This window comes from Chrysoperla carnea, chromosome 3 (genome assembly GCF_905475395.1).
Source record: "Chrysoperla carnea chromosome 3, inChrCarn1.1, whole genome shotgun sequence".
NCBI lineage: Eukaryota > Metazoa > Arthropoda > Insecta > Neuroptera > Chrysopidae > Chrysoperla > Chrysoperla carnea.
The window spans coordinates 51,636,444-51,653,632 of record NC_058339.1 but is presented as its reverse complement, the minus strand read 5'-3'; the positions used below and the strand labels follow the sequence as shown (position 1 = coordinate 51,653,632).

The 17,189-nt window shown below is 27.4% G+C and overlaps 1 protein-coding gene across 4 annotated transcripts in view; it reads left to right on the top strand.

The window, feature by feature from the left end:
* LOC123296704 (mucin-17) overlaps positions 1–17,189 on the top strand; it is a 657,840-nt gene that overhangs the window by 528,745 nt on the left and 111,906 nt on the right. The gene's annotated exons all lie outside the window — the stretch shown is intronic.

The following is a 17,189-nucleotide window of genomic DNA, read 5'->3' as shown; positions in this document are numbered from 1 at the left end:
CAACCACCAATTTTAAATTGAATGGACGTCCTTGAAAATGTACGTACGCTTTAAAATGACCATCGAAAAAGAGAATGATGAGATATAATCTAGATATAAATAGAATAAACAAAAAGAAATTTTGTATTTGAATAAACAATTTTCTCAATTTATTGAAGTTCTCAGATCAAAATTAACTATAATAGTTGCAAATTTAAACATAAAATACTCTGTTATATTTGTTAAACACAAAACAAAACATGTAGCGGCGACATGCAAATTAATAATAAGTATACAATCCATCTGACTATATACATTCAACGGTTTACTAGTAGACTTCATATTTCTCAGACACAATTCAAAACATACAAAACTGAGAATTGAAAATTGAACTACACATCTCAGACATACCATTTTATGTTTAGTTCTGTTGAATATCCCGTGTATGATGATCTATTTTGATCAAACTCCAAAAAGTGTAATATTTTAGTTCTTTGGAAGAAAACTTCCAAGGCGCATAATTTATATTGTTGAATTAGAAAAAATTGGTCATTTTTATGAGTGGAATGTAATTTACGCGTTTTGTGAAACGTTTTGCTTCAAATATTAAATATTATCGATAATAAAAATTTTAATACAAATTTTTGATATTTTGAATTGAGTGCCTCAAGCTTTTACAAATAGTCGTGTATGAGTCACTCACTACTTTTTATTATAATTTTTAATTTGATGGAAGCGATGATAAAATCTACAAATATGGTGGAAGCGATGAGAAAATCAGGACTCCACTTTAAGACCTACTTTATCATGCCTTTTCATCCAAACTAAGCGTGCATGCAAAATTTCAGCTCAATCAATTGACGATAACTGCTTCAAAATTGAGTTGCAAGATTCCATCCGGACAAACATGCATTCGCACACCACATACATACATATATTGCAAGTTAAATAAAAGCTTGTAAAAAATATGAATATCTGTTTTCAGTGCTAACTTATTTTCATTACTCGTCAGTTTCCTATACAAAAAGTAAGTAAAATGACTCCCATAATGCCCTTTCTCAGTATTTTTGAATAAACTAAGGACAACATCCACTCAAATTTTTTGACTTGTTGGAAAAACTGTACAACAAGTTTATACCAAAAGGAAAATTATTATATTTTTTAGTCGTAGATCAAAAATAAAAATATTATACTGTCCTGTTAGTTGGTTTTTCAACAAGTTTTGCATCTCGTACCACAATAATAATAAAGTGGTTGGTTACACGTACCATAATAATATAACATTCAATATCTTTCATTTTAATAACCAATGTTACGTGCTTGTCCGTCGTATTCGTACGTACATACATCCAGAATGAAATCTGACAAGTTACCAACCAGTAGGTATAGTGGTGTGGTAATAATAATAATAATAAGAAATCGTCATAGATATGACCTTTGACTGTTTTGTTGTTCATTGAAAACTATACCAGCGGCCATAAAAAAACATTACACACTCGTTTTAATGAAGCCCATTAAAAAGTTACATCATAGAAACTCACTTTTTCTCCTCAATTTGATTAGAACTGCAAATTTATTGCATAATATATACGGAATCTATCACACAATAAATGTTTTCCCATTTGTATACAAATTTGTTTAATGTAAAACAGAGCTTGCAGTTTTTTTTTTTTTTTTTTTTTTTTTTGTTACAAATTCATATACAAATGAAATAATAAAATTCATCTAAAGTATATTGAGCCAATTGCAATCACGTTAGATTGACATTTTTCAGCTTATTTCTATGGAAAATTTCGTAATAATATATTGAAAGCACGTTTAGAAACAAACCGTTTTATTATTCTGTATGTTATTTTAATATTTATCCGTAAGGCGGCATTGCTAAAAAAGATGTATTGACGTCAATGACGTTACAATTTATAGTTTTGCATAACCGCTGTCAATTGTAAAATTACGTGAAAAAACAATTAAAAAAAATTTTTTTTAGTAATTTTTAGTGAACTATCGAAAAAAAAATAACAAACATACAAGTTCTCTATTATCATAAAATTTAAGCTATTTTAAAACGTGAAAAAAATTATAAAGACAAATAAATTTAAAAAATAAGAAATCCTAAGTACTTTTTCGTTTAATGCGTAAAAGTTAACTAAAAACAAAAAAACACTTTGAAGTTTTTTTTTTTTTTAGGTGTTTTTGACTAAAACATAATCGACTTTCATTTTTTCCTTTTTGAAAATATGCCGTCATATTACACATATTGTTGCACAGTTAGTTTGCTGGTTCTTTAATGAAACTCTCAAGATAAAGACAAATCGATTATGGTCAGAATCATTAAAATCGGCCCACGCTACAAAAGTATCTAGAGCCACACAAAGGACAAATATGCATAGATAGATACTTTACTCTGTTTTGCAGCTCGCAATCGAGTAAATACAGTAAATTTTCTTTTACAAGGTGAAAGGAACCATTTTCTATCAGAAAGTTAATAATAATAGTAGTAAGTATGAAATGAAATCAATTAGGATATAGACAAAAGGGAATGGTTCATAAGGAATGTCCTTCGTCCTTCGTTCTCATTATTTTATAATAACTTTCTAGTTGAGTCACACACAAATATATTTGGTTTAATATTCACAAATATTAAAGGCTGCATGTTTTCTTAATATTAAGGTTATTGCAAGCATTTGTTAGTATTTGATACTGATTTAATGAACTCCATTGTGAAAATTGTCAGAAGAAAATCAATTTTAAGATTTATTAAATTTTACAATTTAGTCGAATTTTTATGTTCTGATATATAGGAAATATTTTATATTCTATAAAAAAAGTATGATAAATTTGCGTTTGGTCAATGTATAACATTAATCGGTCTTCTATGTCATTGTATTTTCATTTATTTGGAAAATTTTATTGTAAAGAAAACATTCAGAAATTAATGAGGTACAATCGTTATACTTAAATTTATAAAAGAGCTGCTATATTCGTGTAGGTACTATTTATGACAATAGTGTACAGTATTAAGACATTTTATGTTTACATATAATCAATACACACACAATAAGTTGTTTTTTGTTAGTAACTTTTTAACATGACCGGCAAAAACTATTATCTTGGTACCAAAAATTTTGTCGTGAATTATTAATATTTGAATTCAGTGTTTTTGAAAAAATTATAATAGCCGTTTTCGAGATCTATCTATTTTATTGTACTCGGTTTACCTTCAGCATGTTGCATATTTGATTGTTAATATCCCATTCCGTAGACGGTAGAAAATTTTTTTTTTCCAAAAAAAAACATTCTACGATTTAACTGTCTTACGAATACTAAAAAACACATTCAATTTTTACCTGTATAGCCAAACCAATTTAATAGAAAATGTGATACGTTCTATCGAATTCAAGGATAAAAATTTCAGACAATTTTCAATTTGAACTATCAAAAAATTTTTTTTAAATTCAATTTTGAATTTCTTTTGAATTACACTATATTTTAGTTTTACTTGCATAAAACGCAACGCATATGAACAGTGAATATATTGTGAAAACTTCACGAACAATTGAAGGCCTAAAAATGCAGCTTATGTAAATAATGAACTTCGATGTTTAAATGTGGCCGATATTGACAGCTAAGCAAAATTATTATTAATATTTAAATGACACAGAATAGAAGTCTTGAAAACATACAATCAAAATAGTATATCAAGAAGTAAAAACTAGTTCGATAAGACAAGGTACAAAGAATGACTATGGATTATTTTAATGGATAATTTTCAACTTTTGTTCTTATTTATCCTTAAAATTTATCCTACTGATTTTTCCGGTAAAAAATGTTTATAATCGATTCAGAGACTAGTTGTATGTATAGATAACCATAAGTCTTGAAATACTAAGTTTGATGTACGATTTAGAATTGAGATAGAAAATATATCAAAACAAAGATCACTCATATCATTTCTTTTTTTTATCACAAAGTTTTTAACAATCAATACAGAGTTTTCAAGTAACAATGATTTTATTTCTTATGGGATAAAGCTTTCAATAACTAAATGATATTATATACACATTATATTACATTTTCAAATTTATCCAGATAAACTGACTAGGTAATAATAATAGTATATAATACACTTTCCATCTATATAAATACCCATGTGCCCATTCCATTCATTATATTTGATTATTGGATATTTTCTTATTTTTGATGAGTGATTATACTCCAAGGAATAATACTTAAATTATCATTTATTATATTATTCTTCAGTACTTTTAGATATTCTTTTGACTTAATCATATTAGTTGTAAATTTTATAAAGGGCTTTCAACTAAGAGTCACAGAACAATAATTACTTCAAAGAGTAATTATTTCAAAAAGTAATTATTTCAAAGAGTAATTATTTGAAATTATAGTAGCCAAATGTATGATATCATCGATGCCATTACTTTTGCTCTTTTAAGATATTCTGTCAAACCGCATTGTCTGATTATTTACTGAACCAGTTGGCTCATATTTACGATAAAAACAAATGAAATCAATCAAACAGTATTCAGTAAGTAGGTCGAACCGAACGAACTGAATTGACGTCCGCTATCAAACTATCTGAACGATAAATCGATTTGTAACCTTGAAAATCTGGTAGATTTTGAAATAAAATTTTTTATCTTATATACCTTTTAGCGTTTGAATGGCTACTGAAGTTTTTTAAGAATCGGATTAACACACAAGCAGAGCTTTTTAAAGGCAAAAAGCAAATAATCTTATTTATTCAATTTCTGAATTGCATTTACTTATAAACATGTACCTATCGGTCATAGTCCTCGAAACTTCGAACAACACGTGTTGATTTTTTTCAACGAACACGTAGTTCTTAAACAAAAAATTATTTTCACTAATTGCTTTGAATTAAATCAAAATTAGGAAATAAAAAAACATAGGCTTTAATTAGTATAAAAACTAATTAACAAAACTGTATGTATATTTTTCATTTAAGGAATTCGTTAAAATGCAAAACACGAAACTATCAGAAAAAATGCAAATGATATACACAAGGGTTTGTTATTACATTTAAATTTGTAAAAAAGCAGAGTTTTTCGTAGCTGAATTGATTGATTTACTTGAATAATAATTTTTTGCCAACATAAACTAAATTTCCTAGAAACACTACTACACTTCGTATTCTTAATTCGTTAGTTTACTCGGAATCAATGAAGCATCTACAAACAAATTTGAATCCAGCCTAGAGTTCAAAGAACCATTACTTATATTCAATGTGTTGAGATTTACTCAAAAATTGTAAATAAAACTGATTTTTATAAATATTTTGAACCAATGAAGAAAGTAATTTCATGAGAGAAACAAGAACTTTGAAACAGGCGAATCAAGAATAATTGTATAAACAAATATACGGTGAAAATTCACTTTTTTCTGATTCAAATACAAAAGTTTATAATTTAATTATGTTATAAAAATAAACCAAAAAGCATTACTCTTTTTCATCTGGATGCAATCAACAGTAAAACGGCGTACAAACCCTTCAATTTGAAAAAAAAAAATTGTTGGAAATAGTACAGAACAAAAAAAAACTATAAGAAAAAATTAATTACTGTACAAAGCTGTTTTAAAAACCATCGTTAAAAATAATCACAGAAGCTTAATCTAAAGCTTCAGTCATTCATTCCAATGTAACACAACTAACCTTCATCTTGTTCATCGTATTTCTCTCACTTCATCCCTTCCTTCTAGGAGTCACATCAACATCATCATCTCCAATTCATCTCTCATCATCATTCGCGTGGTCTACTAACTTGTCGACGCGTATGGTGATGTGTATTTCTCTGTCTTTTCATAACACTTTAAAATATATAAAATTGTATGCTCTATATTTTCTGTGTACACTTCGACATTGCAAATATTGACCTTATATTCAAGGATCTGAAAATCTTAAAGCCGTGGATTATTCCATGAATGAGTATCAATAGTTCAGCATACAAGAATCTAAAACTACTACAATGCAATAGAAAAATTAAAACTTTAAAATTGTTTTAAAAATAAAATAAAATTTGTTGTTACAATTTTAAAACATATTCGAAAGAATTTATATATTAGCTTCTTAAAAAGTCGATAGAAGTTTTGTGAGAGTATTTAGCTTAACTTTTCAGAAATTTCCAAAACATCTTGGCGTCTTTCATCCAATGGTTCTTTTCAACGACAATATTATTTAACTTATTTCAAAAATACCCACCAACTTTTCCGATTCATCTATATGCTTAATCTTGAGGCGACCTAAGACCTAATTTTTACTTTTAATTTGGTGTGTTCATACCTGCTGCTTTCCATTTTCTTTGCTCTTTTGCAAAGATAATCTTAAGATTTCTTAAGCAAAATCAAATAAATTGCATCTCACGATCAGAGTTTCGAAGTAAGCAATAACTATGAAAAACACACTTAAGTATCAAAAACTTTCCATTTTAATGTGAAGGGATATAATTTTCAAAAATCCGATTAAAACGACCAATGTTTTTGCCAAGTGCTTGCTGATCTTTGAACAGCTTTTAAATTAGTTTTATTAAAATGTAAGACTGCATCCATTTGAGTAATGACTCAATTTTAAACCAAGAAATTTGAAAGCAATTAACATAAAGATATTATTCTGCATTGCTGTTAATCATCTGGCCATTTTTAATCTTTAATTTCATAGGTATGAAGTCCGCATCGATTATTTCTGCTAAATTATAAGACAGTAAATACTAGATAAGTCAAAGATTCTAATTGTGTCTGAGTGGCCAAGTTTTGTAGCAAATATAACAAACGATTATTTCCCTATCAGATATTCATCGAATATGAGCTCTTGGTCCAGTTAAAAATTTATCGGAACATGTTACTTAATGCAGCTTTCTCAATATCACCCTTACTCAATGTTTTTGAGCATGCCTAAAAACAACTAAATTTTTATTTATTGCAAATAATTCCAAAAATTTAGCCCTACTTTTATGAACGATTTACAAAACGCTAATAATTCTATTGGCATATCAATCAATTATCTCTGTAATTTCTGCTTCACTTGAACAGTTTTTATACTTTCAATTCTTTTGATCCTGATTGTACATCTAATACGATTCACCATATTCATTCTCTATATTTTTCTCGTCAGCTGTGTGTGTGCTTTGTTTCTCAAAAGAGCTTATTACGGATGCAAAATTTTCCCATTCATATTCAAAATTTTATATCTATACATATTATATCCCAGTTTTCAAACACCACTAATTTATTCAACTTTCAACATTGATTCTCATCACAGAAACATACACACCAAGATATAACGTATAAAACCTCACTAATATTAATAATAATAATAATAATAAACTGTGTTGTATAGTAAGATGGTACAAGAAATGCATTAAAAAAATATGGAAGAGAAAAAAAAATGTTTAATTTTTTTATTAGATTTTGTGTTCGCTTCATGGTTTTTTCTTCGCATTTTTTGTTGTCTATAATATTTGATTTTAAATTAATAATTAAAGTTTATTAGTTTTTGTCGATGAGTTTCATTTGGTTTCTTAAACATCTTGTATCAATCAAACTGAATTTATTCATAAAAATGTTATGGTTACCCTAAAAAATTGTTACCCTAAATGTTTAAATAAGCGATAGGTTTTCATTTTGTGGTTTATTCAAACGCGTTATGTAACGCGTAGTTTTTATGCGAAATGTTACAATTAATTCACAAACTAAAGGATAAATCGGTTATCTTAGTACAGGAGACCATATAACAAACAATATCGAACTTCACTCATCTAATTAACAATAAAATTTCATTAAAAATATGTCCCATTTGGTTATCAGAAAGGATGAAGATTGACCTTATACCGTCTCTTTGACTTGTTGATAAAAATATACATTTATACGGCAGGTAAAAAATAAAAATATCAATACGCCTAGAAAGATAAGTCTAATATATACTATTTTGAAGTTTTTATTAAGCGGTTAGAAATATTTCTAACCTGGTTCAAATTTTTATAAAACTATGATCATGATACGTTAAGATTAGATCAATTTCATACCATAATTTTAATTAATTATGGTAGTCATCTTAATTTTCTTAAAAATGTACCACGTTGTCGAAATGGCACGAATATGGAGTTGTTGAAATCATACATTTCAATTTCGATACATATACAAATTGTAGTGAGTCATTATATATTTTGTGTTAAATTTTTATCTAACAAACAAGTGAAAACAAACAATTGACTGAGTTAATTGTTGAAATACCATGTATAGGCAGTGTTGATTTCTCTTTCACATTACACATACATACATGTCACACATATACCACTAGTTCGATTTACATTTAGGCATATAAATATCGCGAGTATGACAAAGTACATGCGTTAAGCAATGCATCTAAGTAAGAGATATTATAGATGTTATATGAAATTGCAAAAAAAGACTTGTATCGTGGCTTCGATGTCTTTTCAGCTATACAACAGTTCTTCTGTTGTGTGCCTGCATAGAGTGGAAGAGAATCGTGATGACAGATGGACAGACGACAGACAGACAGACCGAAAATGGACTAATTTAATGATTTTATGAACACCTTTAGTATATAAGGTAATTTTGACCCAAAAAATTCAAAAACCGTATTCATTTGTTGATTGAAAGCATAGTTTTAGAAATATCACCCATTTTCTCATATTTTGGCTCGATATCTCCGAAACTAGTTGCCTAACCGTTATAATAATACAATTTTTGTAATTTATGGGTCATAATTACCTTATAAACTGACTTTTATCGAAATTGGAGAGAAAAAAATTTCCTCGATTTTTTCGATTTTTTTAAAGGGGTACCCCTTAAAAAAATTCCAAAAAATCGAAAAAAATTTATTGGATCTGATTTGAATGAAACGTAGTATATAAGGTAATTTTGACCCAAAAAATTCAAAAATCGTATTCATTTGATGATTGGAAGCATAGTTTTTGAAATATCACCCTTTATCTCATATTTTGGCTCGATATCTCCGAAACTAGTTTCCTAATCGTTATATAAATACGATTTTTGTAAATTATGGAACAAAATTACCTTATAAACAGAGTTTCATCGAAATCGGAGCCAACATTTTTTTTTCGATTTTTTCGATTTTTGTAAATGGGTACCTCTTAAAAAAATTCCAAAAAATCGAAAAAAAATTATTAGTTCTGATTTGAATGAAACGTAGTATATAAGGTAATTTTGACCCGAAAAATTCAAAAATCGTATTCATTTGATGATTGGAAGCATAGTTTTTGAAATATCACCCATTATCCCATATTTTGGCTCGATATCTCCGAAACTAGTTTCCTAATCGTTATATAAATACGATATTTGTAAATTATGGGTCAAAATTACCTTATAAACAGAGTTTCATCGAAATCGGAGCCAATAATTTTTTTTCGATTTTTTCGATTTTTGTATAAAGGGGTACCCCTTAAAAAAATTCGAAAAAACCAATACTTGTAATTTTGGAATAATTTATAATTTTGAATGGAATACGCAAAGTTAATTTTTGATAAGGAACATTTTTTACATTTAAACTTTTGTTCTATCTCTATCGGTTTACAAGCTGGGTCCCAAGACCCAATTGACCTCTGATGCTCATTTACGAACTTGACCTCACTTTTTACTTCCCGAGTACGCTGTAAAAATTTCAGCTTGATATCTTTTTTCGTTTTTGAGTTATCGTGTCCACAGACGGACGGACGGACGGACAACCCGAAATGGACTAATTAGGTGATTTTATGAACACCTATGACAAAATTTTTTTCCTAGCATCATTATTTTTAAGCGTTACAAACTTGGGACTAAACTTAATATACTATGTATATTTCATATATACATGGTATAACAAGTGTATACCATTTATGGTATATTGAAAATACAGTAGAACCTCGGTAACGTCAAAATCACAGATAAAACCACTTCAAACCCAAACTTCGACGAATAATTTGGGCATTGCACCTTAGTAACTTCAAAAAATCTTTTGTGAATTTTAATAGCTCAAACTATCAATATTTTTATTCATTATTTAACCTAGCCCTTGTGAGATATTAAATAATGATACATAAACATGCTTAATATGTATAATCAATAAACAATTGAAAATAAATAAATCTCATCAAGTAAAACTAGGAACAATAAAAAAATTCCTTAGTTTAATCCCTTGGTAAGTTTAAAACTCGACAACTATAAATATAATTTAATAATTCCTTTGGTTTTTAACCTATAGAGGTTCTACTTTATTAATAATCAATTGTTCTTTGATTAATAATTATTTTATTATAATTTTAATAATTATTTTAAAGTAAATTAGATTGATACACTAGCTCTTCAAAGTTTAAGGGCACGATCATGGCTAGTATCCCTTTATGTTTATTTTAAGAGACAAACTTTAATTTTGCGTTTGGCGCGTTTCTTTGCAAATAGCATGTTCAAAGTCAAATCAATTAATATAATGATGATAATTCTGAAAAATCCAAGTAAACACAGCTATGACTGAGTCGTTTATAAATATACACAAATTCTAAGAAAATACGTGTTAATAAATTGTCACGTTACATTTTAGATACCCTAAAAATAAATGATCATAATAAAAACAATAAGAAATATTATAGCATATAAAATAAAAATTCGTCAAAACTAATATTTACTATATAATTGTGATTATATTCCCGTTTATTATACAGGAAATTATATTGAATTCAAGTGTATACACAGTATTTTATTAGACGATATAATTTTATGTCATTAAATCAACACCCTCTCTTTTATAATATACAGGGTAGCTCATCTTAATATTTCTTCAATCGTGATTGAGAAATTCCAAAGATGCAGTTTTTATAAAGCTGTAAAAAAATTTTCTCTGTTAGTTCTTGAACATTTTAAGTTCGAGTTTTTGTGAAAAAAAGTAACTTTTGCAAATTGAACTAGACTTATGTAAATAAACAAATAAGGGATGCTTTGAACGTAAATAGGATGTAGTTGACAGTTTAGTTTCCGAAAATATAGTTAACAAAAATTACTTTTTGATGAATATTTTGTGTAATTCAGAAGTAAATTGTACAAGCGGCAACTTTGTTCAATTTACCTGCTTGCTAGGACCACGTACTGCTATACTGTGTAAACAAATGAACAATAAACGGATTCGTTGTATGTATTTTTCCTCTTTTTAAAAAATCAAGTTGTCTCTCATGTTATTCGAAATACCGTAAAGAAATCCAAAAATGTATGTTAAAATTCAATCTTGCTCTTAAACTTATTAGAAGTCCAGTCTTATTCGTAGCAGATTGGCATATAAAAGACTTTAAGTTAAAAATATATTCCTAATAGAATAATTTTCAACATTTTTCAAGGACAAATGGGTGTGTTTTTGTACTTATTTCAAATACAATAAATTTTGAAAAATTGTTATAGAAATTATTATTTCTTTATATTCCCTTATAAGTATCGATAAATTTTTGGATTTTGATTTTGAAAATCTGTCCAATCTTGCTTTTTAAATCTAATGGAATTGGAAATGACCTGGAAGAGCACGGTAAAATTCAAGGTTATCATCACGTCTTTTTTAAATCCAATAATATTCACAAATATTTTTTTTGATTGCGTAAAAGTGAGCAACCCGGTATATAAAATACAGAGCTTTTTTTTGTCGTCCACAATGGACAAAGTAAATTATAGATTATTATAAATAAAGAAATAATAATAGCATATATAATAAAAACGCATTGGTAATATTAATTTTGATTGTAGGCAACAATCGACACGAATATTTATAATTATTAAAAATATATAAATGAAATCTAAGCAATGGGTATTTAAGGGTAGTGAACATTTGTGTTTAATGAATTTGTGTTTTTCCAATAATGTTTGCCTTAATGAATTTTTTCATTAAATTAGTTTTTGTTTAAACAAGGTCCTACCAACCCATTACGAATGTAACCATATTTTTAGTATTATGTAAAAATTGACTAAATGAAATATTGAAAAATTTATGATCGGTCGTAAATCGGTGTTTTCTTGTTGCTTCCGAAGTGATGATCCAAACCATAAGAACTACCAAACAAGAATTTTTGAAGAACTAAGTTTAGTCCCAAGTTTGTAACGCTTAAAAATATTGATGCTATGAATATAATTTTGCTATTGGTGTTCATAAAATCACCTAATTACTCCATTTTCGATTGTACGTACGTCTGTGAGCACGATAACTCAAAAACGAAAAAAGATATCAAGCTGAAATTTACACCCTACTCAGGAAGTAAAAAGTTAGGTCGAGTTCGTAAATGAGCAACAAAGGTCAATTGGACCGTAGGACCCAAGACCCAAAGGCCCTTGTAAACCGTCAGAGATAGAACAAAAGTTTAAAAATTTACCTGTGAGGGCGCAAATTGTATAGTATGTATTTTATGGGAATATCAGTTATACATGTGGAATAGAAAGAGTAATCAATACTGTCTATACATGGTATTTCAACAGTTAATACAGTCAATTATTTGTTTTCACTTGTTTTATATTGCATTATCCCAATTTTAACTGTAAGTTTTCGAAAGTATGCAAATAAAATTTAAAACCTAATTGCCTTTACTATATTGCATTTCCATTAATTTAATATCAATATGAAACATTCCAAGACTCTAAAATGTGATGAAAAGTCAAAATCTATGAAATTTTTTATAATGGATGAACGCATTATAAAAAAATATGATTGAAAATTAGATAATAATCGTATTTAAACAGACATACAGTATGTATTATCCAAACGAATGTGATATCGATATTATATATTTATATATAAATAATATAATGACAATATTATAATAGAAAAATAATAATAAATGTATCAATTAAAAGTTTACTGAAATACTGAAATACTATTTTTATTTTATATATGAAATTATACTAATCATAATTTTATAGTAATTGTTATTTCTACGGTAGGTATATATGTTGTATGTACCTATGAGTTTAACTACTTATATCTATACTACCTTAATTTTTTTTCATTCTTTTTTTTATATAATGGCGCATACACACTATAAGCTGTGTGATAAAACGCATTTCTTGATTACAGTATAAGAACGATAATACGAATCAATTTTGGTGGGTCAATAAAATTGGGGAGCCCATTACTTCGGTTATGCAGCTCTCCCAATATCGCCTCTACCCAGCGTTGTTAGATTACATAATAGCTTCAACAGGTCAGACTTTTAGGAAGGGAAAAATAATTTCCGAATGTACGCTGACTGTATTAATATCTGGTATGTAGAAACACGTATCTCTGCGTCACAAAATCTGCACAGAACAAATGTTAAAAAAAAGACCATACTTTTTTCTCTAAAATATATTTGGTGGTATGCATGTCATATATACATGTCATAACTGTTTTTAACAAATCTTAGAAATTTTAAGTATGAGAAACCTGAGAATTTTTACTGAATTAATAAAAATGGATAATTAACCAGTGCAGATTTTGTGACATGGAGATACGTTTCCACGTAAATATATAGTTTAAAAAATGTTTGATGTATGTACCTGCCATTATAATAGTTGTTTCAATATCACAGAACACTATAATAATGAATGCCTATGTAGAACATACACATTATAATAAATATTATCCGCTAACAAATTACACTAACAGTGATTTTCTTTTCCTTAATATAATTTTATTTTTATTTTTTTCTCTGTATTATTGGTATTATTACTACTATTGTTATAAAAATTATACTAAACATAGAAAAACCCTCTACTTCCATACTCGTACCCTCATTTTTATTTCTTAATATATATTATATTTTAATAGAAAATCGATATTTAATGTATTGGAAAATTTTCAAATTTAATGATAATCATTTTGTTTTTTTGTTCTATTCATTGTTTTTATTTGAGTGTAAACATAAAATAATACAACAATGATTTCAATTAATTGATTGCTTTGTCCGGGGTAAACAAAAGGATCGACAAACGCATATAATATGTAAGGCCTTTCAAATAATGTGTTATCTGGTATAATGATAAGTCATTATTTTTTCGTTAAAGCAAGGGGAAAAGATTTCAAATTATTGGTACAAGTATTTGAAGAGTATTCCGTGGCCACATACGTAATAACTCTAAGATAATTGATGTAATTTTTCCATCTCAATAAAGCTTCGATGGATTTAGTATATATTCGATGTATATATTTTCGATATTTCTAACGCTAGGTTTTAAGAAAAATTTAACCCGTTCTTCTTTTAAAAGTAGTTGTCTATCAAATAATAGTATGTTTCAAGAAACTAACTTAAAAAAAAACCTTCTTTGTTGTTAATAGTTCACTTAAGTTAAAACAATATTGATTATCAAAATAAGGATTTATTCGGGAAAAGAGAACAGTTAATTTTGAACATCAATACAAACTTCGGCAAACATAAAACGTGTTATAGAATAAAATGTTAAATTTGTTTGGTTCTTACATTTAGTGAGCCATTCTTAGTGAGCAAAAGAAGAACCATAATGGGGTGTGTAATGACTATATCATTAAAAAAGTGGACAATTTTTTATTAGACAGTGGCAAATTGATTTTTTTAATAGATGTTTGTAATATTCAACTCAAAAGAGTCTACTTTTTATTGGGTTTTTGGAGGCTAAAGAAAAGAAAAAGTGTTACCGACCGATCGACATTTTTTTATTGTTTGTTGGCTTGAAATATTAATAGTACCTTCAATGAGGCCGTGGTCTTCTTTTTACAGTGCACGCTCCTCACATGGGAGGTTATCAGATCACAATTCTTCCCAGTCAATAGATTTAGTAAAAATTTTTTGAAATTTTGAAATAAAATCAAAAATTATTTTTAAATTAAAGCAACATTTATTATAGTGAAAATAAAATTGCTCCTACCGGGTGTTCTACGACACCTTTTGCTCTGTTTTTATTAAATTTTTAAAATTTCACTAGTTTAAATTGCTTATGTGCAACATTGGCAATTCAAATTTTAAGTTGACTTTGGAAGCTACACACAACTTCACTAAATTAATAACTAAAATTTATTAGACTATTAAAATAGGCTACTAAAGCTCTTTTTCAAACACTTAAGAAGCTTGCGGCTTACTTTCCAAAAATTACTATAAAGTTCTACCGGTTAAAATAAATTTGCTTCTGTAGGTACTAAGGCAGAGATTTCCTGTCTGTTAAAAGCCACAATATTCTCTATCCTTTCTGTGCTTTCATTAAAGATAAATTAAAAAATTAACAGATTATTAATTATACCAAACCCTAGAAAGAATGAGAAAAACAGCTTTAAAAAAGAAAATATGATAAAATTTGAAAATTCTACATAAATAATAAATGTATGAATACACAACATTTTAAGATTAAAATATTAAAGGTATGCAAATCATTTAAATATTTCATGAAATGTATGTACTTACAGATACATTATGCAACTATACATTTAGCCCAAACTACCATAGCAGTAACAAAATCGTCATAAAATACAATAGAATAAACATTTAGTTAAGTTTTTTCTTTTAAATGTACTTTGAACTGAAAAATCAGTTAAAAAATCGATTTTGTGAAACTTATTTCTTTAAAAAAAAAATATTAATTATTAATATCAACTTTTAATGCTAAAAACATATAAACTTCAGATGAAAATTGTTAACTCCCAAAGAATTGAAAAAAATATCTCTATCTTTTATAACTTTATTTTTGCTTTTAAACTCTACTGAACCATAAGTACCTACAACACATGGGAACTGTATACTCGCGCATTGGTATCTTTAATAATTCCTTGCTTAATTAAAAATAATCACCACTGGAACTTTGTAAATTTGATTTCTTCTATTTCTTCTAAGATACTGTTCCACCGAAAACACCGCCGGCCTCACGAACCACTAATTATCACAAAGTTTCCGCACAACCTCTGATTAACAAAATATTAAGATACTACTTAAATTCGCAAATTCCCAATGAAGTCAAATAAGTTAAGTAAACCAGGTATTATTAGTTGCCAAAAACTTTTAAAATATTGAAAATATTAAGTTTAGAATATTCAAACAACCACATTTAGGGATAAATTTTCTTTTCATGTATTTTTAGATATTTTATAACATATGTTTTACTGATATCGCAGCTTGGGCTAACTGTAAAAGACTACAATGTAAATAAATTCCCTTCATAGCATGTCATGATGAAAAAAGGAATTAAATAAAAATTACAATTCATATTATATTTTTTATTTATTATATTTCTTTAGTTAAATATTTGCTATCAAATTAGCGACGACAATATGTGTTTTATTATACTCTTTTTTTCCTAAAGTTAGTATGAGGTTTTATTTAAGTCTCATATGTCAGTCAATTTGTATACACGTAAGGTGGTACTACAACATATATGATGTATACAATATAACACCAATTACTTTTCACGTATGTGTGCGTATATGAACGTAATGTTGAAGAAAATATTGTGGACAGAAAATATTTATCTACAGTGAAATTGGTAAAAAAATTATGTATATTTTATGTATAAACTTTATGAAGATTCAAGAACTTTTTTGGAAATGAGGTAGGTATCCTTAAACAAACTACCCAGTATCTTTAAATTGAGATTTTGAATAATATCTGAGAAAGTAAAATGTGATTTCTTTAGAAACTTAGGCGTTGAAGTTTTTTATGAACAATTTATCTTGAAAATGTCAACCACGACTCCTTAAACAAGACTAATTCGACTATTTTTATAATTTTGGAAATTAAAAAAAATTACACTATTTTCTTTGAATTTATTTGAAAATTGAATAGGAAGTGAATAATTTAAAATAGTTGAAAATGAAATATCAATTTTGAACTTATAATTAAAGTCATAGAATTTGTGTAATTTAAATTCTTCGCCATTCAAATAAAGATCTGCAAAAAAACTGTGGTGGAAATTTGAATTTACTTTGATAAGTTGTTTTGTTTTTATTAAAATTTCGTACGAATACGTTCTCAGCTAGATCTACGAAAAACACAAACGTAAAACTTTTCGAAATCATTTTTGGGTAAACAGGTAAACGAATGTCCAAGCAGCTTATCTATACTAGCAAATCAAATCGTACATGTTCCCAAGGCCGTTTATTACGTTTAACATTTTCTGCTTAAAATAAAGAGTTTTTTTATTAGTTTTAAATACACTCGGAAACAAGTTTTCCTGTAATTATAACCGGCTCGGTT